General features: G+C 46.8%; 2 long non-coding RNA genes across 2 annotated transcripts in view; one reads left to right on the top strand and one right to left on the bottom strand.

The window, feature by feature from the left end:
* LOC148138469 (uncharacterized) lies at positions 1–2,242 on the bottom strand. Its single transcript, XR_015753935.1, has 2 exons — positions 2,164–2,242; positions 1–1,279 (listed from the first exon to the last, which is right to left on the bottom strand). It is a non-coding gene; the product is annotated as an uncharacterized LOC148138469 (long non-coding RNA).
* Positions 2,243–2,651: 409 nt separating this feature from the next.
* LOC122542924 (uncharacterized) overlaps positions 2,652–24,253 on the top strand; it is a 39,414-nt gene continuing 17,812 nt past the window's right edge. Inside the window, exons 1-2 of the long non-coding RNA XR_015753963.1 lie at positions 2,652–2,757; positions 13,620–13,843. This is a non-coding gene — a long non-coding RNA (uncharacterized LOC122542924). The remainder of the gene's footprint in view (positions 2,758–13,619; positions 13,844–24,253) is intronic.

The raw sequence follows: 24,253 nt of genomic DNA, 5'->3' as shown, positions 1-24,253 counted from the left end.
TGTTATGCAAGGATGAAATTTATTCTCTGTCATTGCGTTGTTGAAATATTGCTGTTCACTTGGTTTGTAGGGGGGGGGGGGGGGGGGGTTCCACTTTACTGACCATATTAACTGCTGGGGGTTGCAACTGTTGCCGTATCGCAAGGGAATTTCTAGGAGTCTCCAACTCCCAGCAAATGCTTGCGTATGGGAGTGGACTGTCAGAAAATTCTGTTGTATAACATTTATCGGATTTCTGGTAAAATTCTCAGTGTGAGAAAGAATTAGTAATTTGAAATTTTTAAAACAGCAGGTTTCTTCTTTTATTGAACGGTGATCCATACAAATAGTCATCTTACGTAATTATCTCAATTGAAATATATTTCCCAATCCTTGTCAGGAACCAGTATATTATTTTTCTTTACCCTTTGGTTGTCTTCCATCATGATCTACGCAGCTTAAAATTGAAGTTTGAAATTATTAGTTTTTACATTACATAGAACATAGAAGAATACAGCGCAGTACAGGCCCTTCGGCCCTCGATGTTGCGCCGATCCAAGCCCACCTAACCTACACTAGCCCACTATCCTCCATATGCCTATCCAATGCCTGCTTAAATGCCCATAAGGAGGGAGAGTCCACCACTGCTACTGGCAGGGCATTCCATGAACTCACGACTCGCTGAGTAAAGAACCTACCCCTAACATCTGTCCTATACCTACCCCCCCTTAATTTAAAGCTATGCCCCCTTGTAACAGCTGACTCCATACGTGGAAAAAGATTCTCACTGTCGACCCTATCTAAACCCCTAATCATCTTGTACACCTTGTACGATTGGTGTTTAAAAGCATCGGTGTTTAAAATACTAAGAATACCTATATTCTGGATGTAGGTTTGCTCGCTGAGCTGGAAGGTTCATTTCCAGACGTTTCGTCACCCTACTAGGTAACATCTTCAGTGAGCTTCCGGTGAAGCGCTGGCATTATGTCCCACTTTCTATTGATGTGTTTAGCTTTCCTTGGGTTGGTGATGCCATTTCCTGTGGTGATATCATTTCGTTTTTTTTCCCCCGGTGGTTGGTAGATGGGATCCAAGTCAATGTGTTTGTTGATAGAGTTCCGGTTGGAATGCCATGCTTCTCGTGCCTGTCTCTGTTTGGCTTGTCCTCGGATCGATGTGTTGTCCCAGCTGAAGTGGTGTCCTTCCTCATCTGTATGTAAGGATACTAGCGAGAGAGGGTAGTGTCTTTTTGTGGCTAGTTGCTGTCCATGTATCCTGGTGGCTAGTGGCATAAAATTCACTAAAGGGGAGGAAAATACCAACAACTATCATTCCGAGATGTCACAGGAAAGCGAACAGTCAATGGGGAACTTCAGACCAGCGTCTACAGAAAGACAACAGATACGGACCAAATACCGAACGACAGAAGCAATCATCCCAACACCCACAAACAAAGCTGCACCAGAGCGTTATTTCAAGGAGCCACCACACGCTGCAGCACAAACGGACGAGGAAGACCAGAGGCAAACCACCTGGTCCGGCGTATTCAAAAAGGAAAGGGTACCCAATGGACACGGTCCACTGATGTCTCGGCAAGAAACGCAAACGAGCAGACCAAACGCGTCCAGAAACCCTCGCCACTGGCCACTCTCCCCGACGTCAAAGGCATCGTGGAACTGACTGCCAGACTAGTCAGACACCTTGGCATCGTCGTCGTCGTCGTCCCCAAACCCACCAACGCACTGAAACAGCAGCTCATGAGCTTAAAGGACCCCTGGACAGACAACAAGCAGAACGAACATCATTCACAAAACACCTTGCCAGGGCTGTAAGGAACACCACGTTGGACCAACAGGCGGAAAACTAACCACCAGGACACGTGAGCAGCCGCAAACGGACCATGTTGCTTTCAGTTCTTTAGTGCCTAAAAGATGAGGGATGTGACAAACCGCCCAGGTCTTTTTGTCAACAAATAATTTCAGTTGCATCACACAGTAAACGTTTGCTATAAAACCCACACTCTCCGCGCTGCGTGACTTCCTTCTGAGGCATTTTCACCTCAGTGTCTCCATCCCCCCCCCCGGGGGACGGACACACACACCTCCTCCTCCTCCTCCTGCTCAGTATATACCTGCACATTAACAGTTTGTGGATAAATATCAAAGTTAAGTTTCTCAGCCTCACCAGAAAGATGGAAAGTCAACTCATTCCCCCTCCCCGTCCCCGAAGGAAGGGGCCACCGCGCGCGCCCACCAGGGCCCAGCGCGCGTGCGCACTACCAGGATCCTCCCCCTCCCCCCCCACACGGCGAACTCGCGCAGAGTCGGTTAAACGGCCGCGCCTCGAGCACCCAGTGTGGTGGTGGGGGGGGAGGATGGGCCTTAACCCGCCGTCACCTCCGATTGGTTGGGACCTCCGTCAATCTAACCGCATCGGCCAATAGGGGGGGGGGGTGGCGTAGGTTCCCGCCCAGAGCGCGTCGCCTGGAGGTGGATGAGGCGGAAAGGAGAAAGCGCCCGGCGCCTTCGGGCCGTTTCATGATGGAGCTGAAGCAAAAGAGATAATAACGTCTCCCGGGGGTGGGGTGGTGGGGGAGGATCCAGTGAGCTTCCGTTCAGAACTGATAGTAATTAGTGGGGGGGGAGAAAGGGAAGGGTGATCGTGGGGAGGGAGAGCTGTCTGTGCCTGAAGCGGCCCGTGTCAGTGACAAGGGTCTGGGCTGTGGCTCAAGGAGGTGTCGAGCCTCGAAGATTCGTTGCTGTTGAGGCTGCGGGGAAAGTGAGTTTTGTTCAGTTTCTCCCGGCTTGGGCCGACCCTGCTGCTGCTGCTGCTGCTGCTGCTGGGAAAGTCCTTTAAACATGTCCTTTAAAACACTCAGACTAAGGTGTGAAGGAAAGGACACGTTTGGTGCTCACCAGTAACACAGGCAGACAGGGAAGGGTAAGGCAATTAGATTATATTAGAGTAGAATGGATTCCCTACAGTGTGGAAACAGGCCCTTCTGTACAAACCTATGCCCCTCTACTTCTGGACTCCCCCACCCACCCCAGGGAATATAACTCCTCTCCATGTCCCTCATAATTTTATAAACCTCTACAAGGTCACCCCCCTCATCCTCCGATGCTCCAGGGAAAACAGAGAGAGACACGCAGGGTAAAGAGAGGGGGACGGTGGAGAGAGAGAGAGACACGCAGGGTAAAGAGAGGGGGATGGGGGGAGAGAGAGAGACAAGCAGGGTAAAGAGAGGGGGATGGGGGGAGAGAGAGAGAGACACGCAGGGTAAAGAGAGGGGGATGGGGGGAGAGAGAGAGACAAGCAGGGTAAAGAGAGGGGGATGGGGGGAGAGAGAGAGACACGCAGGGTAAAGAGAGGGGGACGGGGGAGAGAGAGAGACACGCAGGGTAAAGAGAGGGGGATGGGGGGAGAGAGAGAGAGAGACACGCAGGGTAAAGAGAGGGGGATGGGGGGAGAGAGAGAGACACGCAGGGTAAAGAGAGGGGGACGGGGGAGAGAGAGAGACACGCAGGGTAAAGAGAGGGGGATGGGGGGAGAGAGAGAGAGAGACACGCAGGGTAAAGAGAGGGGGATGGGGGGAGAGAGAGAGAGAGACACGCAGGGTAAAGAGAGGGGGATGGGGGGAGAGAGAGAGACACGCAGGGTAAAGAGAGGGGGACGGGGGAGAGAGAGAGAGACACGCAGGGTAAAGAGAGGGGGATGGGGGGAGAGAGACACACAGGGTAAAGAGAGGGGGACGGGGGAGAGAGAGAGACACGCAGGGTAAAGAGAGGGGGATGGGAGAGAGAGAGACACGCAGGGTAAAGAGAGGGGGATGGGGAGAGAGAGGGAGAGAGACACGCAGGGTAAAGAGAGGGGGATGGGGAGAGAGAGAGAGACACGCAGGGTAAAGAGAGGGGGATAGGGAGAGAGAGAGACACGCAGGGTAAAGAGAGGGGGATGGGGAGAGAGAGAGAGAGAGACACGCAGGGTAAAGAGAGGGGGATGGGGGAGAGAGAGAGAGACGCAGGGTAAAGAGAGGGGGATGGAGAGAGAGAGAGAGACGCAGGGTAAAGAGAGGGGGATGGAGAGAGAGAGAGAGACACGCAGGGTAAAGAGAGGGGGATGGAGAGAGAGAGAGAGAGACACGCAGGGTAAAGAGAGGGGGATGGGGGAGAGAGAGAGAGAGACACGCAGGGTAAAGAGAGGGGGATGGGGAGAGAGAGAGACACGCAGGGTAAAGAGAGGGGGATGGGGAGAGAGAGAGACACGCAGGGTAAAGAGAGGGGGATGGGGAGAGAGAGAGACACGCAGGGTGGGGAGAGAGAGAGACACGCAGGGTGGGGAGAGAGAGAGACACGCAGGGTAAAGAGAGGGGGACGGAGAGAGAGAGAGAGACACGCAGGGTAAAGAGAGGGGGAGGGAGAGAGAGAGAGAGAGACACGCAGGGTAAAGAGAGGGGGAGGGAGAGAGAGAGAGACACACAGGGTAAAGAGAGGGGGATGGGGAGAGAGAGAGAGAGACACGCAGGGTAAAGAGAGGGGTACGGGGAGAGACACGCAGGGTAAAGAGAGGGGGATGGGGAGAGAGAGAGACACAGGGTAAAGAGGGGGGGATGGAGAGAGAGAGAGAGACACGCAGGGTAAAGAGAGGGGGTGGGGAGAGAGAGAGACACGCAGGGTAAAGAGAGGGGGATGGAGAGAGAGAGAGACACGCAGGGTAAAGAGAGGGGGATGGAGAGAGAGAGAGACACGCAGGGTAAAGAGAGGGGGATGGGGGAGAGAGAGAGAGACACGCAGGGTAAAGAGAGGGGGGTGGGGAGAGAGAGAGACACGCAGGGTAAAGAGAGGGGGGTGGGGAGAGAGAGAGACACGCAGGGTAAAGAGAGGGGGATGGGGAGAGAGAGACACGCAGGGTAAAGAGAGGGGGATGGGGAGAGAGAGAGACACGCAGGGTAAAGAGAGGGGGATGGGGAGAGAGAGAGACACGCAGGGTAAAGAGAGGGGGATGGGGAGAGAGAGAGACACGCAGGGTAAAGAGAGGGGGATGGGGAGAGAGAGAGACACGCAGGGTAAAGAGAGGGGGACGGAGAGAGAGAGAGAGACACGCAGGGTAAAGAGAGGGGGATGGGAGAGAGAGAGAGACGCAGGGTAAAGAGACGGGGATGGGGAGAGAGAGAGACACGCAGGGTAAAGAGAGGGGGACGGGGAGAGAGAGAGACACGCAGGGTAAAGAGAGGGGGACGGGGAGAGAGAGAGACACGCAGGGTAAAGAGAGGGGGATGGGGAGAGAGAGAGACACGCAGGGTACAGCACGGAAACAGATCCTTTGGTCCAACCCGTCCATGCCGACCAAATATCCCAACCCAGTCTAGTCCCACCTGCCAGCACCTGGCCCATATCCCTCCAAACCCTTCCTATTCATAAACCCATCTAAATGCTTTTAAAATGTTGCAGTTGTACCAGCCTCCACATGAATCCATCTTAGATTCTGTAAATCCGATGTTAAGACTGACCGTTGTGGCATGGACAGGCTCACAACGGGAAGCTCACTCCTTCAATACATTAATGATTGGTGTTGTGTTGGCCCAGATAATAATAATAATAATTCTGCCAAATAACTTGTGTAATCTGCTTAGGAAACAACCTGAGAGGATCCACCTGCTCCTTTTCCAGCAGTATCTCTAGGACGCTGTGTGTTGACTATTTCCAGATGGAATTATGGTCAAAGATGTTTTTCTTTGCTGATATGGAACATTCAAACTACTTTGAATATTCTGTGGCAATGAGACCTTCCTTTGCAACACCGGGTATATGTGGAACGTTAGTATGTAGTGCCACTTGATGTTTACGTCTATGCACAGCTTGATGCAGCCACACACTAAGATGACCACCAGGATTAAGGCTGTGTTGGGTACATTCTTCCCCCCCTTTTATCCAGAGATTTGTACATGGTGTCCCTGCGGGCCCAGTCCATCTGAAACCTCCAGATGAAGTGAAAGATGGATCGGGTGATTGCAATGGCACAGATTCTGCGAATGTGCCAGTTCTGTGCCACTTATAAAAACAGAAAGAGTGCCTCCCATCTGATGGCTCAGTTTTTACCTGCAATGGAGAGGGTGCGGTGCTCCCAAACCCCAGTTTATGACTCACCTTAGCGATGCGATCCTCCCAAGATTTTGCGCACACCCCCAGTTCCTCCTAACCATTTTGCCAGCACATTTAGGTAATCTGTCCTGACAGCGAAGGGATTAAAGGATCAGTCGGCCCAGTTCCCAAAGAACGTGGCCTTGCTCTTGCCTTGATTCATGTTGGCTCCTGAGGCTAGTTAAAACTGGTCGCAGATACTCATGAGTCTGCGCACTGACTGTGGGTCAGAGTTGAAAATGACAGAGTCATCCATGTGCAGGGAGGCTTTGACCTGCAGCCTTCTGCTGCACAGAATAGTCACCCCTCTCAGGCTTACACCCTTCCTAATAGACTCAGCAAAAGGCTCCATCCAGCACACAAATAAGGTAGGAGAGTGTGGACAGCCCTGTCTAACTCCAGATCTGATTGGGAAGCTTTCTGATTCCCACCTATTGATTGAGACTACACTAACAATTTTGATGTAGAGCAGTCAGACCCAATTGCAGATTTCCTCCCCAAAGCCCATTTTGGAGAGCACGTCCCACGTGTCTGTGTGTGTGCAATATCCTGTCAAGGGCCTTCGCCTTGTCCCGGTCCATATGACACACATCCATCCCCTTGTCTTTCACGTAGGTGATCGTATTCCTGAGGAGTGGAGGGTCTCACAGATCGTCCTGCCCGATACAGCACAGGTTTGATCAGGGTGGATCACTGATCCCAGAACAGATCTAACCTGTTTGGTGATTACCTTTGACAGGATTTTGTGATCTGTATTCAGCAGTGAAATTTTCAAAGAACTCGAGGGCCTTGGTCTCCTCATCCAGACATAACAGTGCTCTAGCCTCTCCCACACACCGTCATCTAAGATCTCCGTGACCGAGGACAGGAATGACCAGGAGGTCACGCTGTCTGTGGGCTTATTGTCACACAGTCCAGCGTAAAGGATTTGCTGATCCTCAGGATATCAGACTGAGATGACATTACTGAGCTGTCTTCCTCCTTCAGGCTGCTGAGCTCAGAGCTCTCCTTGTGCACCTTCTGGAAGAAGAAACATGAGCACGTCTCATCCTGCTCCACAGTATGGACCCTTGAGCAGATTCTCTTGGAGGTCTCCGAGGCAAACAGCGACGCTTGCTGGCTTTTCAGAAGGCCAGTTAGTCTCTGCATCATGGGTCTGAGAGTCTGCGAGGGGAGGCAGAGAGTAACCAGGCACCTGAGTTCCTGAGGGGGAGAATTGACAACAGTGAGGGAGTTGAAGAGAGGGGAGGTGTTTGTTGGTTTTTGTTGGGAGTTTGTTGCAAGAGAGAGAGAGATGAGGGGAGAGCATGAGAGGCAAAGGGTGGGGTTTCGTGGAGGAGCTGTCTCCACAGGAATGGGATTCAATGAAGCCATTTGGGGCTAATCCTGAGGAGCAGACAGGACCAGGATCTTTTAGTTGGATACAGGCATGATGGGCCAAAACAACTCCCTCTGTGATGTAAAACCAGTGTAATTCTTGCACATGGATCTTGCTGTGTGGTAAAGCAGTAAGTCACAGGCCAGTCAGTTCACTCAGACTCATTTACATCTGCACCAGGGACTGGGGCTCAGTGTAATATTGGGGGCAGCAAAATATTTTTGGGGGACCATTTAGTGATGCAAATATTTGGGAGTGCAAAATCTTTACAGGGAAAGGACATAAATTTGGGACGTGAACAAAAATGGGGGGCAAAATATTTTTGAGGGCTCAAAATTGGGTGGGCACGTTTTCAGGTCTGAAGGAGAAAAAAGAAAGGAAAGGTGAGCAAGAAAGAGGGGGGAGCTCAGTGACAGAGAGTGGTTGGAGAAAGAGGGAGAGAGAAAGTTAGAGAAAGACAGACAGACTGAGAAGGGGAGAGAGAAGGACAGAGAGTGAGAGGGAAAGAGAACAGAGAGAAAAAAGGAAAGGTCTGGCAGAGACAAACACGAGCTGAAAACGTGTTGTTGGAAAAGCGCAGCAGGTCAGACAGCATCCAAGGAGCAGGAGAATCGACGTTTCAGGCATGAGCTTTCTTCAGGATCTCCAGCATCTGCAGTCCTCACTTTCTCCTCAAAGAGACAAACATGAGTCAAGATGTGGGCAGACTGAAGGGGTGACACTCACTATCCCAGTTAGTCCTAGCTCTCTTGATGGTTTCTCATTCTCCCTGTCTCCCATGACGGACAGACAGTGATGCTGGAGTTTGCTGGAGTGTATCAATCAGTGTATTTGTATGTTTATGTGTATCTCTGTGTCTCTGTCCAATGGGGTCTCTGTGTTTTGGGTGTGAATCCTCTCTCACTCTCTCCCTCTCCATGTGTTTACAATGCCACCCCCTGCTGGATTCCCCACGACACTGCACGAGCAGCAGATTTGTTTTTGAAGAAAACATCGCAGTCTGTGAATTTGTGCAAATTAGTTTCGTTCTTCTTTGGAGGCACAGAGGCATTTTACCCAATGCTTTGCAACGTTCTCCCTCAGATATGCGCCCCCTCCACCACTGAATCCTTTCTTATTAGAATTTGTGAGAGTGCATCAGAAAACATTGTTAGTTGCAGAAAGTGCAGTCGGAGGTGTCTGGATACAATTGCAGTGGAAATACTCTATTTAATGTGTATAATGTCAGGAATACCGCTCAGAGACAAATCATTTCCACATTGCAGAGGGAGCACAACATTTCTCTACATATGCAAGTTCCACACCAAGGAGCCCAGTCTAAGTGCAGCCCTCTCCACACTGCGCTTGTATGCGTATCTGTGTGTGAATGAGAAAGAGAGAGTGCGGGTGCATGTGCAGCTATGTATTAATGGTGCTGCAAGCTGCTACCCTCCCTCTCTCCCTCTCTGACTGAATTATTGAGGGTTTTAACCCTGTACCACCCCATGTGTGGGGAGGCAGGCAGAGGGAGGCATTGCATCACTTTCAGTGCAAGGGAGCTTGGTTGCACGATTTTGACTCTTCGACTCATGACAGGAAACATCCGATTAGACTGAATTGGAGTAGCAGCTCATTGAATTTAGGCATCTTGATGCTGAAAAATAGGGAGCCCAGCCATTTGTTATCATACATATGTTTTATATGTTTCATAATGCAAAAAATGCATGCAAAAAGATATTTTGCTGTGTTACTGAACTTTGCTCTGAATCCCAAAAATGTTCCTGTACAAATAAATGTTTGGTGAGTAGGGTCTGATAGTTAAATTAGATTAGATTGGATTCCCTACAGTGTGGAAACAGGCCCTTAGGCCCAATCAGTCCACACCGCCAACACTTATACTCACTACCCGTGCAATGAAGGCAAGCATACTATATGCCTTCTTGACCACTCTATCCACCTATACAGCAACCTTCAGGGTACAATGGACCTGCACTCCCAGATCTCATTGTCCATCAACTGTTCCCAAGGCTCTTGCAATCATTGTATTATTCGCTCTGGAATTAGACTTGCTTAAATGTATCACCTCACATTTGTCTGGATTGAAAGCCATCTGCCAACTCTCCAGTCAATGTATATCCTCGTATTCTCTGACAATCCCTTATGCTTTCTGCCACTCTACCAATCTTTGTGTCATCACTTACTGATCATACCAACAGTGCCCTATCATTTATGTATATTACAAACAACAGTGGCCCCAATACTGACCCCCGTGGAACACCACTGGTCACCTTTCTCCATTTCGAGAAACTCCTTTCAATTACTACTCTCTGTCTCTTGTTGCTCAACCAGTTCTTTATCCACCTAGCTAGAACACCGTGCATACCATGTGACTTCACTTTCTCTGTTCATCTACCTTATCAAATGCCTTCCTAAAGTCCATGTATATGACATCAACAGCCCTTCCTTCATCTAACAACTTGGTCAAAAGCAAATTACTGCAGATGCTGGAATCTGAAACCAAAAGAGAAAATGCTGGAAAATCTCAGCTGGTCTAGCAGCATCTGTAAGGTGAGAAAAGTGTGGACGTTTTGAGTCTAACTGACCCTTTGACAAAGGGTCAGTTAGACACGAAATGTCAGCTCTTTTCTCTCCTTAGAGATGCTGCCAGACTTGCTGAGATTTTCCAGCATTTTCTCTTTTGGTAACAATTTGGTCACTTCCTCAAAGAACTGTACCAAGTTCGTAAGGCACGATCTCCCCCGCACAAAACCATGTTGCCCATCACCGATAAGCTCATTCCTTTCCAAATATAAATAGATCCTATCTCTCAGTATCCGCTCCAGCAACTTCCCCACCACCGACGTCAGGCTCACTGGTCTGTAGTTAACCGGAATATCCCTATGACCCTTGTACAGGGGGACAACATGAGGAACCTTCCAGTCCTCCAGCACCTCACCTTACTTAAGGATGCCACAAAGATATCTGTCAGGGCCCCAGCTATTTCCCCTCTCGCCTCCCTCAGCAACCTGGGAGAGATCCCATCTGGTCCTGGGGATTTGTCCACCTTAATAACCTCTAGCATACCCAACAATCTTCCCTACTTATGCCAACATCATCCAGACTAATCAAACTTCTATCTCTAATCTCAAGATTCATCATGTTCCTCTCCTCAGTGAACACTGATGCAAAGTAATCGTTCAGAATCTCACCCATTCTCTCAGGTTCAGCACACAGCCTTCCTTCATTATCTTTTAGTGGACCAATCCTTTCTCTAGTTATCCGCTTGCTTCTTATATAAGAATAAAATTCTTTGGGATTTTCCTTAATTCTGCTTGCTAAAGCTATTTCATGACCCCTTTTAGCCCGCTTGATTCCTACTCTTCCGATATTCCTCCAGGGCCCGTTCTGTTCTCAGCTGCTTAGACCTTATGTACACTTCCCTTTTCCTCTTGGCTAGTCGTACAATTTCTCCTGTCGTCCACAGTTCACGAATCTTGCCCTTCCTATCCTTTGCCTTCAACGGGACATGCCTATCCTACACTGCCGTTAACCTATCTTTGAAAGCCTCCCACATCTCAAATGTGGCCTTCCTTTCAAATAGCTGTGTCCAATCAATATTTCCCAGCTCCTGCCTAATTCTGATATAATTGGCCATGGCCCAGTTTAGTACTCTTCCCTGAGGACCACTATCTTCTTTATCTACAAGTATTATAAAACTTACAGAATTGTGGTCACTGTTCCCAAAGAAATCTCCTCCCGCAACTTCTACCACTTGTCCTGGCTCGTTTCCCAGTACCAGGTCCAATAAGGCCCCTTCCCTCGTCAGACTATCGACATACTACTCTAGAAAACTCTCCTGGACGCTTCGTATAAATTGTACCCCATCCAGATCTCTGACGCAAAGTGTATCCCAGTCAATATTGGGAAAATTAAAATCTCCCATCGCCACTACCCTATTGCGTAATCATAATCTATTCATAATCTGTTTACCTATTTGTTCTTCTACTTCACGCTCACTGTTGAGAGGCCTGTAATACTAGCAATGTAACCGCACCCTTCTTATTTCTCAGCTCCACCCATAATGCCTCACTACCCAAGACCGCCACAGTGTCCTCCTTTAGCACAGCCATGATATCATCCCTGATCAGCAATGGAACTCCACCCCCTCTTTTACTTCCCTCCCTGTCCTGTCTGAAACGTCTATATCCTGGAGCATTCAGTTGCCAATCATCATGCCTTTCCTTCAACCAAGTCTCTTTGATGGCAATAATATCATACTCTCAGGCACCAATCCAAGCCCTAGGTTCATCTGTCTTACACACTATACTCCTTGCATTAAAGTAGATGCATTTCAGGCCACCAGTTTTTTTTTGCGCTCACCTGCTCTTTGCCTATTCTTCCCTTTATTAGTGCTATCTTCATAATTCTTAGTCTGCGGTCTCCACCTCGCTGCCTACTTGTTTTCTCTTCTGGTTCCCAGTGCCCTGCCACGTTAGTTTAAAACTTCCCCAACAGCAGTAGCAAAAACTCCCCCAGGGACATTGGTTCCAGTCTGGTTCAGATGTAGACCGTCCCTTTTGTAATAGTCCCACCTTCCCCACAATTGGTCCCAATGTCCAACAAATCTGAACCCCTCCCTCCTACACCATCTCTCAAGCCACGTATTCATCCTGCCTTTTTTTTTCTCATTTCTACAGTGGCTAGCACGTGGCACTGGTAATAATCCTGCGATCACTACCTTTTGAGGTCCTCCTCTTTAACTTCTCTCCTAGCTCCCTGAATTCTTCTTTCAGGACCTCATCTCACTTTCTACTTATATCATTGGTGTCTATATGCACCAAGACAACTGGCTGTTCATTCTCCCCTTTTAGCATGCTCTGCAGCCGATCGGTGACATCCCTGACCCGAGCACCTGGGAGGCAACATACCAATCGTTTTCGGCCACAGAACCACCTATCTACTTCCCTCACAATAAAATCCCCTATGACTATGGCCATACTAGTCTTTTTCCCGCTCTTCTGAACAGCAGTGTCCGCCACGGTGCCATGATCTTGACAACTGCTGCCCTTCCCTGGTGAGCCATCTCCCTCAACAGTATCCAAAACGGTATACCTGTTTTGGAGGGAGATGACCGCAGGGGACACCTGCATGGCCTTCCTACTCTTTTTCTGTCTTTTGGTCACCCGTTCACTGTCTCCCTCAGCAATCCTAACCTGCGGTATGAACAGTTCACTAAACGTGCTATCCACGATCTCCTCAGCATGGCGGATGCTCCACAGTGAGTCCATCCTCTGCTCCAGAGCCGTCGTGCAGTCAAACAACAGCTGCAGCTGGAGACACTTCTTGCAAGTGTAAGAGTCAGGAACATCACATACATTCCTAAGCTCCCACATCAAGCAAGAGTCACATGCCATGGGTCTGAGGTCCCCTCCCATTGTAAGCTTAGCTTTATATGAACTAACTAAAACCAAACAATGCACTTAAATAAATTAAAAAGAAAGATAAGAAACAAAAGCCTTACCTTACAGGGTATTTTTCTTCCAGTTAGAGGAGGGGAGCAGGAGGGAGATACTACATGTGTAGTATCTCAGGTTTAGCCACTGCCCAAGTATAAATTAAGCCCTTACCTTCCTGGCAGCTCCACTACTCCTTCTCTCCTGGCCCCTCCATGACCAGGAAAGACTACGGATAATAGTAGGGGAACCTCCATCGTATAATATCAAGGATAATAACCATCAGATCAGCTAGGTAATATGTACTGCAAGGGGAAACACCGCACGTTCCCTGGGAAAGGATAACAATTGCCAGCAAATTAACTGTGGAAGACAAATGGGAAAAGGAGCTGTGAATTATTGATCAGAAATCGTTACTTCCTGTTCCACAGAGCAACAGTAAGATTTTACCCCCAAACACCAGCGCATAGAATGAGTAGAAGTGGTTGGGGTTGAGCGAGTTTGAATTTTAAGACTTTTGCACCTACCTCAGATTGTCCTCCAACCCAACCACTCCAGAGATTATGAAATTTGGAAAGAGACTGAGCTCACGGCCCATCCTAGGAAAGTAGAAGGAAGTCTGTGATTTTGTTTGGTTGCAATTTAACTATTTGAATGAGTGTAATACATTGTTACATTTCTCACCTCCAGCTCTGGCAGAACCCCATGAGAAACCTCGCTCCTACCTCACTCATAGAACTGGTGACTGGACTGTTGATAAACCAAACATTCTCCATCTCCTTGGATCAGGTCAAATTGTAATTGGAGCCACAACAGGACCAGGAAACAGGTCATCAGAACCTATGAAAAGTTTTGAACAAGACTTTTACAAATGCAGTATAACAGACTGTGCGTGGCTCCCTTGGTGACAATATGTGAGTATCAGGACTGTTGTGATATTTACACTGTAAATCTACACATCTCGACATGCAGGGATCAGGAGGGCAATCTGTCAAGATTTGAATCTTATGGTCAGAGACGGTGAAGAGGACAGGATTTCCAGAAGGGATGGTAGTTAAATGGAGCTTTATAAACCAAAACAGGGTGCATATGCCTAAATTCCTTTTGCTTTTAAAAAAGGACTATCTCCTTTAAACTACTCAACTGATCCAGTATCCACTGCATCAAGGTGGATATATCCCCGGAACCTGATTAGGCGTAGCCTAAAGTGTATGAGAAGCTAGGGAAGTGATAGCTGTGCCCCTTGCTGAGCTATTTGTGTCATCGATAGTCACAGGTGAGGTGCCAGAAGACAGGAGATTGGCTAGCGTGGTGTCAATATTTTAAGAAAGGTGGTCAGGAAAGCCCAGGAAACAATAGACCGGTGAACCTGACATCGGTGGTGGGCGAGTTTAGATTAGATTACATTACAGTTGTGGGAGGGAATACTGAGGGACAAGATATACATGTATTTGGAAAGCAAGAATTGATTAGAGACAGTCAACATGGCTTTGTGCATGAGAAGGCATGTCTCATGAACTTGATTAAGTTTTTTGAAGTAGTAACAAAGAGGATTGATGAGGGCAGAGAGGTGGACATGATCTGTAAGGACTTCAGTGAAGCATTCAGCAAGGTTTATCATGGTAGATGGTTTGGCATGGTTAACTGGCATGGAATAGAGGAAAGACTAGCCATTTGGATACAGAACTGGGTTGAAAGTAGAAGATACAGGGTGGTGGTAGAGGATTGCTTTTCAGATTGGAGGCCTGTGACCAGTGGTGTGTCAGAAGGATTGCTGCTGGGTCCTCTACTTTACATCATTTATGTAAATGATTTGGGTATGAACATAGGAGGTATAGTTGGAAAGTTTGCAGATGACACCAAAATGGGAGGTATAGTGGACAGCGAAGAAGATGACCTCAGAGTAAAATGAGATCTTGATCAGATGGGCCAATGGGCCGAGGATGGCAGAAGGAGTTTAATTTAGATAAAGGTGAAGTGGTGCATTTTGGAAAGGCAAATCAGGGCAGGACATAGACACTTAATGGTAAGGTCCTGGGAGTGTTGCTGAACGAAGAGACCTCGGAGTCCAGCTTCGTAGTTACTTGAAATTGGAGCTGCAGGTAAATAGCATAGTGAAGAAGATCTTTGGTATGCTTTCCTTTATTGATTAATGGATAAGAGTTAGGAGGTCTTGTTGCAGCTGTACAGGGGAAGCTGAATAGTCTGGAGCTGTTTTCCCTGGAGCATTGGAGGCTGAGGGGTGACCTCATAGAGGTTTATAAAATGATGAGGGGCATGGTTAGCAAAAATAGAGAAGGTTTTTTCCCCGGGGTGTGGTTTTCCAAAACTAGCGGGCATAGATTTAAGGTGAGAGGGGAAAGATTTAAAAGGAACCTAAGGGGCAACATTTTTACGCAGAGGGCAATGCTTATATGGAATGCCAGAGGCAGTCATGGAGGCTGGTACAATTACAACAAGTAAAAGGCATCTTGATGGATATTTGAATAGGAAGGGTTGAGAGGGATATGGGCCAAATGCTCACAAATGGCACGAAATTTATTTAGGATATCTGGTCGGCATGGATGAGTTGGACCGAAGGGTCTGCTTCCTTGATGTACATCTCCATGGACCTGTCGTTGATTAGTCAAATAAAAGAAAACTTATAGAGGTCTTACAGTGTTGAAAGACTGAGAGAATAACAAGGGAAAGTGTCAGACTCATTCGGGAGAACTGTGGTAATTTGCTAGTGGATGTGAAAAGACGTGGACACTATCCTCAATGAATAATTTGCGTTTGTCTTCACAATGGATAACGATGACAAAGGGATGGACATCCGATCGGAAAGACTGAAGGATCAGATAAAATTACCTCAGAGAGAGAGTGGAAGCACTAGTTGGTTTAGCAGCCCTAACACTGGACTAATCTGAAGGCATGGATGAGTTGCAGCCAATGCTTTTAAAATGGTTAAGAAAGGATAGATCAAAGGCTCTGGCAATAATTTTCAAATCCTCTCTGCCCACAGGTGAAGTGCAAAATACCTAGAGAATTGCTAACATTATCCAAGTGTAGTCAGGGTATGGAATGCTTTGCCTGCAATGGTAGTAGATTCGCCAAGTTTAAGTGCATTTAAGTCGTCATTGGACAGGCATATGGACGTACATGGAATAGTGTAGGTGGGATGGGCTTCAGATTAGTATGACAGGGCGGCGCAACATCGAGGGCCGAAGGGCCTGTCCTGCGCTGTAATGTTCTATAATGGAGAAAGTGGTAGACCAGGAAATTAGAGCTATGTCAGTGTCACCTCAGTGGTGGGCAAATGATTATCAATAATTCCTAACAATACAGATGTTTAATCAAAGATAGTCAGCAAGAATTTATTAAGGGAAGGTTGTGTTTGACAAACTTCTTTTTTATTGAGGAGGAAACCGAGATTGTTGATGAGAGAAATGCATTTGGTTTAAAATCTGCATGGGTTTTAACAAGTGTTTGATAAATTCCTTCATTGAAGACTGGTAAGTAAAGGTCCATAGGATGCAAGGCAATGTGGCACATTGGATACAAAATTCATTGAGAGGCAGAAATCAGAGAGAGGTAATAGAGGGATGTTTCTGTGTCTTTGAGTCAAATAGCATGGAGACAGACCGGTTGGTCAAACTCATCCATGCCAACCAGATATGCTGAACTGATCTAGTCCTGTTTGCCAGCATTTGGCCTGTATCCCTTTAAATTCATTTACCCATTCAGATGCCTTTTAAAGTGTTGTAATTGTAGCTGCCTCCACCACTTCCTCTGACAGCTTGTTACTTGAGGTCCATTTCCAGTGGGGTTGTTTGGGGCTTGATGCTATTTATGGTGTATTTTTGGGATTTGGAGATAAATGCAGGTTATATGACCAAGAAGTTTGCATATGACATGGGGTGGTTAATAGTGAGAACAAGGGTGTATACTGGAGGAGGATATCAAGAGATTGGTGAGCTCTGCAGAGTAATGGCAAATGGAATTCAACTTCAAAATAGTGAGTGTTATACAGTGAGATGTTGGGAAAGCTAACAGGCATGAACAGTAGGACCATGGAGAACTGTGAAGATCAGTGCGGATTTGGGTTAGACATCCACAGATCCCTGAGGTTACAGGGCAGGTAGATAGAGAAAGTTGGTCAGAAGGCAGATGGGATATTTGCATTTATAGCTAAGGTATAGAATAAAAGAGCAAGGGGAATATGCTGGAGAACAGGCCACAACTGGTACAGTCTAATGCCACACTGTAGGAAGAACACCTCGGCTTCCTCAGAAGGCTAAGAAAATTTGGCATGTCCGCATTTGTATGGATGCACTATGGAAAGTTTCATATCCAGATGCATTACAGCGTGGAATAGCAACTGCTCTGCCAAAGATTGCATGAAATGACAGTGTCGTGAACGCAGACCAGTCCATCACACAAACAATTTTCCATCTGTCTATATTTCCCACTGCACCAATCTCTTCCACCCTCTTCCATTAAGCAGCATATACAACAAATTCAGGAACAGCTTTTTCCCCGCTGTTGCCAGACTTCTAAATGGACCTCTCATATTTTAGAGTTGATCTTCCTCTGTACCTTTTCTGAAGCTGTAGTACTACATTATCCTGATGTATTCAATACAGCTGCCGCACCATCATGGATTAGGATTCGATTTCAGCATCAGGAGACTGTGCAAACTCCACGCAGGCAGTCTCCCTGTGTCTGGGTGGGTTTCCTCCGGGGCTTGATGCTATTTATGGTGTATTTTTGGGATTTGGAGATAAATGCAGGTTATATGACCAAGAAGTTTGCATATGACATGGGGTGGTTAATAGTGAGAACAAGGGTGTATACTGGAGGAGGATATCAAGAGATTGGTGAGCTCTGCAGAGTAATGTGTGGTTTCCCCCCACAATCCAAAGATGTGCAGGTTAGGTGAATTGAGCATGAAAAATTGCCAATAGTGTTCAGGTATGTGTAGGTTCGGTGCATGAGCTAGGGATAAATGTAGAGTAATTAGATAGGGAAATGTGTTTGGCTGGGGTGGTTAACAATGGAGGGTCAGTGTGGACTTGTTGGGCCAAAGGGCCTGTTTCCACACTGTAGGGATTCTATGAAGTACAGTATGATTTGTACTGGACAGCATGCAAAACAGTACTTTTTACAGTTTCCCAGAGCATGTGACAATAATAAATCAAATCGAATCTCCTTACCATAAATCGGAGGAGTCTGATCTGGTCCATAACACCTTAAACCTCCATTCTCTCATGACTGACATTTCCATGGGAGGCAGATTTTGGAAAGGTGCTGAAGTAACAGGGTTATTGTCATGGGTGACCTCAACATCCCATAATATCGATTGGAACCTCCTTAATGCAAATAGTTTGGATGGAGCAGATTTTGTCAGGTGTGTCCAGGGAGGATTCCTGACTCAATGTGTGAATAGGCTGACTAGAAGGGGGGCCATATTGGTTTAGGTGCTTGGCAATGAACCAGGTCAGGTGTCAGATCTCTCGATGGGAGACCATTTCGGTGATAGTGATCACAACTTCCTGACCTTTGCTATAGTCATGGAGAGGGATAGGAGCAGACAATATGGGAAAGTATTTAATTGAGGGATGGGGAATTACAATGCTATTAGGCAGGAACTATGGAGCATAAATTGGGAGCAGATAATTTCAGGGAAATGCACAACCGAAAACTGAGCTTGTTTGGGGAGCACTTGTGAGTGCTTGATAGATTTATCCCAATGAGGCAAGGAAGGGATAGTAGGGTGAAGGAACCTTGAATGACAAGAGATTTATAACATCTAGTCAAGAGGAAGAAGGAAACTTAAGGTTGTGGAAGCAAGGACCAGACAGGGCTCCAGAGAGTGACAAGGTAGCCAGGAAAGACTTAGGAGAGCTAGAAAGGGGCCATGAAAAAGCCTTAGCAGGTTGGATTAAGAAAAACCCAAAGGCATTCTACACTTATGTGAGGAACAAGAGGATGGCCAGAATGACAGTATGGCTGATCAGGCATAGTGGAGGAAACTTGTGCCTGGAGTTGGAGGAGGTGAGGAGGTCCTTTAATGAACACTTTGCTTCAGTATTCACTACTGAGAGGGACCTTGACGTTTGTGAGGACAGCGTGAAACAGGCTGATATGCTCAAACAGGTTGATGTTAAGAAGGAGGATGTGTGGGAAATTTTGAAAAACATGGGGATAGATAAGTCCCCTGTGCCAGAAAAATATACCCAAGGTTTATATGGGAAGCTGCACCTTTGGCTATGATTTTTGTGTCCTCATTGTCCACTGGAGTAGTACAAGATGATTGGAGGGTGGCAAATGTTATTCCCTTGGTCAAAAAAAGGAATAGATTTAATCGTGGGAATTACAGACCAGCCAGTCTTATGGCGGTGGAGGGTGAATTATTGGAGGGGATTCTGAGGGGCAGGATTTATGATTATTTGGAAAAGCATACCTTGCTTAGAAATAATCAGCATGACTTTGTGAGGGGCAGGTCATCCCTCACAAGCCTTATTGAATTCTTTGTAGATATGACAAAACACATTGATGTAGGTTGAGCAGTGGATGTGGTGTACATGGATTTTAGCAAGGCATTTTATAAGGTTCCCCATGATAGGCTGATTCAGAAAGTAAAGAGGCATGGGATACAGGGTAATTGGCTGTCTGGATGCAGAATTGTCTGGCCCGTAGAAGACAAAGAGTGTGGTAGATGGAAAGTATTCAGCCTTGAGCTCCGTGACCAGTGATGTTCCACAGGGATCTGTTCTGGGAACTCTGTTCTTTGTGATGTTTATAAATGACTTGTATGAGGAAGCAGAAGGGTGGGTTCGTAAGTTTGCCGATGACTCGGAGGTTAGTGAAGTTGTGGATAGTGTGGAGGGCTGTCGTAATTTGCAACAGGACATTGACAGGATGCAGAGCTGGTCTGAGAAGTGGCAGATGGCGTTCAGCCTGGAAAAGGATGAAGTGATTAATATTGGAAGGTCAAATTTGAATTCAGATTACAGGGTTAAAGGCAGGACTCTTGGTAGTATGAAAGAACAGAGGGATCTTGGGGTCCATATCCATAGATCCCTCGAAGTTGCCACCCAAGTTGATAGGGTTGTTAAGAAGGTGTATGGCGTGTTGGCTTTCATTAGCAGGGACATTGGGTTTAAGAGCCGCAAGGTTATGCTACAGCTCTATAAACCACACTTGGACTATTGTGTTCGATTCTGGTTGCCTCATTATAGGAAGGATGTGGAAGCTGTAGAGAGGGTGCAGAAAAGATTTATCAGGATGTGAGGGCATGTCTTATAGGGATGAGTGGTGACTTGATAAAGGTGTACAAGATGATGGGAGGCATAGAGTGGATAGCCAGGGACTTTTTGCCAGGGCAGTAATGGCTGTCACGGGAGGGCATAATTTTAAGGTGATTGGAGGGAGGTTTAGGGGAGATGTCAGAGGTAGGTTCCTTACACAGAGAGTGGTGGATGCATGGAATGCACTGCCAGCAGTGGTCGTACAGTCAGCTACATTAAGGACATTTAAGTGACTCTTGGATGGACACATGGATGACAGTAAAATGTAGGGTATGTGGGTTGGCTTGATCTTAGAGTTAGAAGAAAGTTCGGCACAACATGAAGAGCCAGAGGGCCTGTGCTGTGCTGTATTGTTCTTTGTCCTATCCTTGGGAAAAAAAGACTCTGACTGTCCATTTTCTCTACCCCTTCATAACGTTGTAGACTTCTATCAGGTCTCCCTTCAGCATAAGCATTCATGTCTGAGAGTCATAGAGATGTACAGCACAGAAACAGACCCTTCGGCCCAACCCATCCATGCCGACAAGATATCTCAATCCAATCTAGTCCCACCTGCCAGCACCCGGCCCATATCCCTCCAAACCCTTCCTATTCATATACCCATCCAAATGCATCTTAAATTTACAATTGTACCAGCCTCCACCACATCCTCTGGCAGCTCATTCCATACACGTACCACCCTCTGGGTGAAAATGTTGCCCCTTAGGTCTCTTTTATATCTTTCCCCTCTCACCCTAAACCTATGCCCCTCTAGTTCTGGACTCCCCCACCCAGGGAATAGACTTTGCCTATTTACCCTATCCATGCCCCTCATGGTTTTATCGTGCCCCTCCGACCCTAAACCTATGCCCTCTAGTTCTGGACTCTGCGACCCCAGGGAATAGACTTTGTCTATTTATCCTATCCATGCCCCTTACATGATCTTATCAACCTTGATAAGGTCACCCCTCAGCGTCTGACGCTCCAAGGAGAACATCTCCAGTCTATTCAACTTCTCCCTGTAGCTCAAATCCTCCCAGCCTGGCAACATGCTTGTAAATTTAGGGTGTAGGTTTGCTCACTGAGCTGTAGGTTTGATATCCTGACGTTTCATTACCTGGCTAGGTAACATCATCAGTGGCGACCTCCAGGTTACTTGGTTACTTAAGTGAATAAGTCCTGCTAAGATTTGCTTCCCAAAATGCAGCACATTGCATTTATCTAAATTAAACTCCATCTGCCACCTCTCAGCCCATTGACCCATCAGATAAAGATCCCGTTGTCATCTGAGGTAACCTTCTTCGTGGTCCACCACATCTCCTATTTTGGTGTCATCAGCAAACTTGCTAACTATACCTCTTATGCTCGCATCCAAATCATTTATATAAATGATGAAAAGTAGAGGACCCAGCACCGATCCTTGTGGCACTCCACTGGTCATAGGCCTCCACCACCACCCTCTATCTTCTACCTGTGAGCTGGTTCTGTATTCAAATATGGAGTTCTCCCTGTATTCCATGAGATCTAACCTTGCTCACCATGCTCCCATGGGGAACCTTGTCGAACGCCTTACTGAAGTCCACAAAGATCACATCTACCGCTATGCCCTTGTCAATTCTCTTTGTTACTTCTTCAAAAAACTCAAACAAGTTTGTGAGACATGATTTCCCATGCACAAAGCCAAGTTGACTATCCCTAATCAGTCCTTGCCTTTCCAAATACATGTACATCCTGTCCCTCAGGATTCCCTCCAACAACTTGCCCACCACTGAGGTCAGGCTCACCAGTCTATAGTTCCCTGGCCTGTCTTTACCGCCCTTCTTAAACAGTGGCACCACGTTAGCCAACCTCCAGTCTTCCGGCACCTCACCTGTGACTGTTGATGATCTAAATATCTCAATAAGAGGCCCAGCAATCACTTCCCTAGCTTCCCACAGAGTTCTAGGGTACACCTGATCAGGTCCTGGGGTTTTATCCACTTTTATATGTTTCAAGACATCCAGCACTTCCTCCTCTGTAATATGGACATTTTTCAAGATGTCACCATCTATTTCCTGACATTTTTATCTTCCCTGTCCTTTTCCACAGTAAATACTGATGCAAAATACTCGTTTACTTTCTGCGCCATCTCCTGCGGTTCCACACAAAGGCTGCCTTACTGATCTTTGAGGGGCCATAATTCTCTCCCTAGTCACCCTTTTGTCCTTAATGTATTTGTGTTGTTCAAGTTAAATCCTGCACTGTCACCAGCAACACTCTCAGGACAGGAACTATATGGGGTTAGATACACGGTAAAGCTCCTTTTACTGTATCCTCATCAAACATGTCCAGGGAAGGGAAGAACGGATTTAGGTACTGAATAATTCTCCCATTCCCTCACTGGTCAGGTAAAGCATTGAGTTTGATACAGAGTAAAGCTTCTCGATGATATTGCAATCAAAAAATTTAACAGCCGGTATAATCTGATGAGAGATGTTGATATAAGTTACTCCTTACTCTCCCCACCTTATACACACACACACACACACACAAACAGACTCTCATGCACTCTCTCTCTCTCACACACACACACACTCGCACACATACACTGACAAAGACACACATGCGCACACACAGAGACAGACACATAACAAAAATGGAAGAACTCCACAAATTCAACACCAAGGCTTTTGTTTGATTCTGTCTGTTCTGTTCTGATTCCCCGTGAGATTGCTGGTTTTGAACATCCACATGGACAGTCGTCCTCAACCCATGTGCCATGTCCTGCTCCCAAACACAACGTCTGAGGGCAATCCGTAGTGTGAAACAGGAGCCTCTCCGTGTCGGAGGGAGGTGAGTCTTGAGCCTGCCTAGGTGTGTGAATGTCCTGTGTTCATCTGACATCCAAGGGTTCTTTAATGGAGCTTTAATATTTGAAAATGCTCATATATTTGGTTATTCCGTGTGTGTGTGTGTGTGTGTATACATGCATACTACCAGGGTCTTGCATTATTGCGTCAAATATGACTTTACTCCATGCTGATTTAAATATTCAATATATCCCAGATCCTTGTTCACAAATCACAGAAAGTAAGTGTGATGGTGTCACCAAATTTGGAAAGTGCTTTTGAGACATCTTCCCCTCTCCTGTGCTGACAGAATTCCAGATCCATAACGGAAGACTTCTTAGTTCCTGCGCCCACCCCCTCCCCCATGTTAATATTGTACCATTTTGTCTGTATTGTTCCTCCTCAGTCTAACATCCAAACACCATGGCTTCCCATCTCACTGTATTCCATTTGCAGGAGGTTGAGGGATGATCCTGTTCAAACTGCAAGGGTCTGTTTTAATCTGCAAAGCTCCAACAAATGATTCCGAAGGTGTCAGCCAAATTAGATATGTTCATGGCAGCCATTTCACATTAGCCTAGCACTGATATTGACTTAACAAATAGGGAGAGATCAGAAAGAGTAGGAAATTGGGGAGTGCATGTATATCTGAGTGTAGTATAGATTCACCAGAATGATAGCTGGACAGCAATGGGTCACTGGGGAGGGAGGGAAATGACCCAAACCCACGGTTGTGTCCCTAGGATTTAGAAGGGTCAGAGGGAATGAAAGTTTTTGAGACAATAATGAAAACTGCTGGGATAGATAGAGAGAAAGGTTTCTTGCTGCTTTTGGGTCTCGGATTAGAATCATTGTTTAAAACTCGAACAAAACTCTGAAACCGTTTCAAGATTGAAACGAAGGAACAAGCCTCCCATTTATCTGTGTGATATTGCACAGACTATGGGAAAGAGAGGACTGCAGATGCTGGAGATCAGAGTTAAGAGTGTGGTGCTGGAAAAGCACAGCAGGTCATGTAACATCCGAGGAGCAGGAGAATCGATGGTTCAGGCAATAGCCCTTCGTCAGGAATGCACAGACTATGTTTTACTCGCTTACTCACTGAACCTGTTCAAACCCCTTCCCAGCCTTTCTGTGTCCTCCTTGCATTTTACTCTCCCACATCACTTTGTGTTATCAGCAAACGGAACACAGGAGCCCATCATCTCAGTTATTCCACGAGACT

This window comes from Chiloscyllium plagiosum, unplaced genomic scaffold, assembly GCF_037043375.1.
Source record: "Chiloscyllium plagiosum isolate Xiang-an unplaced genomic scaffold, Cpla_swu_hap1 HiC_scaffold_40, whole genome shotgun sequence".
Lineage (NCBI taxonomy): Eukaryota > Metazoa > Chordata > Chondrichthyes > Orectolobiformes > Hemiscylliidae > Chiloscyllium > Chiloscyllium plagiosum.
Note: the sequence above shows the minus strand (reverse complement) of the source record. Positions and strands in the feature narration are given on the sequence as shown.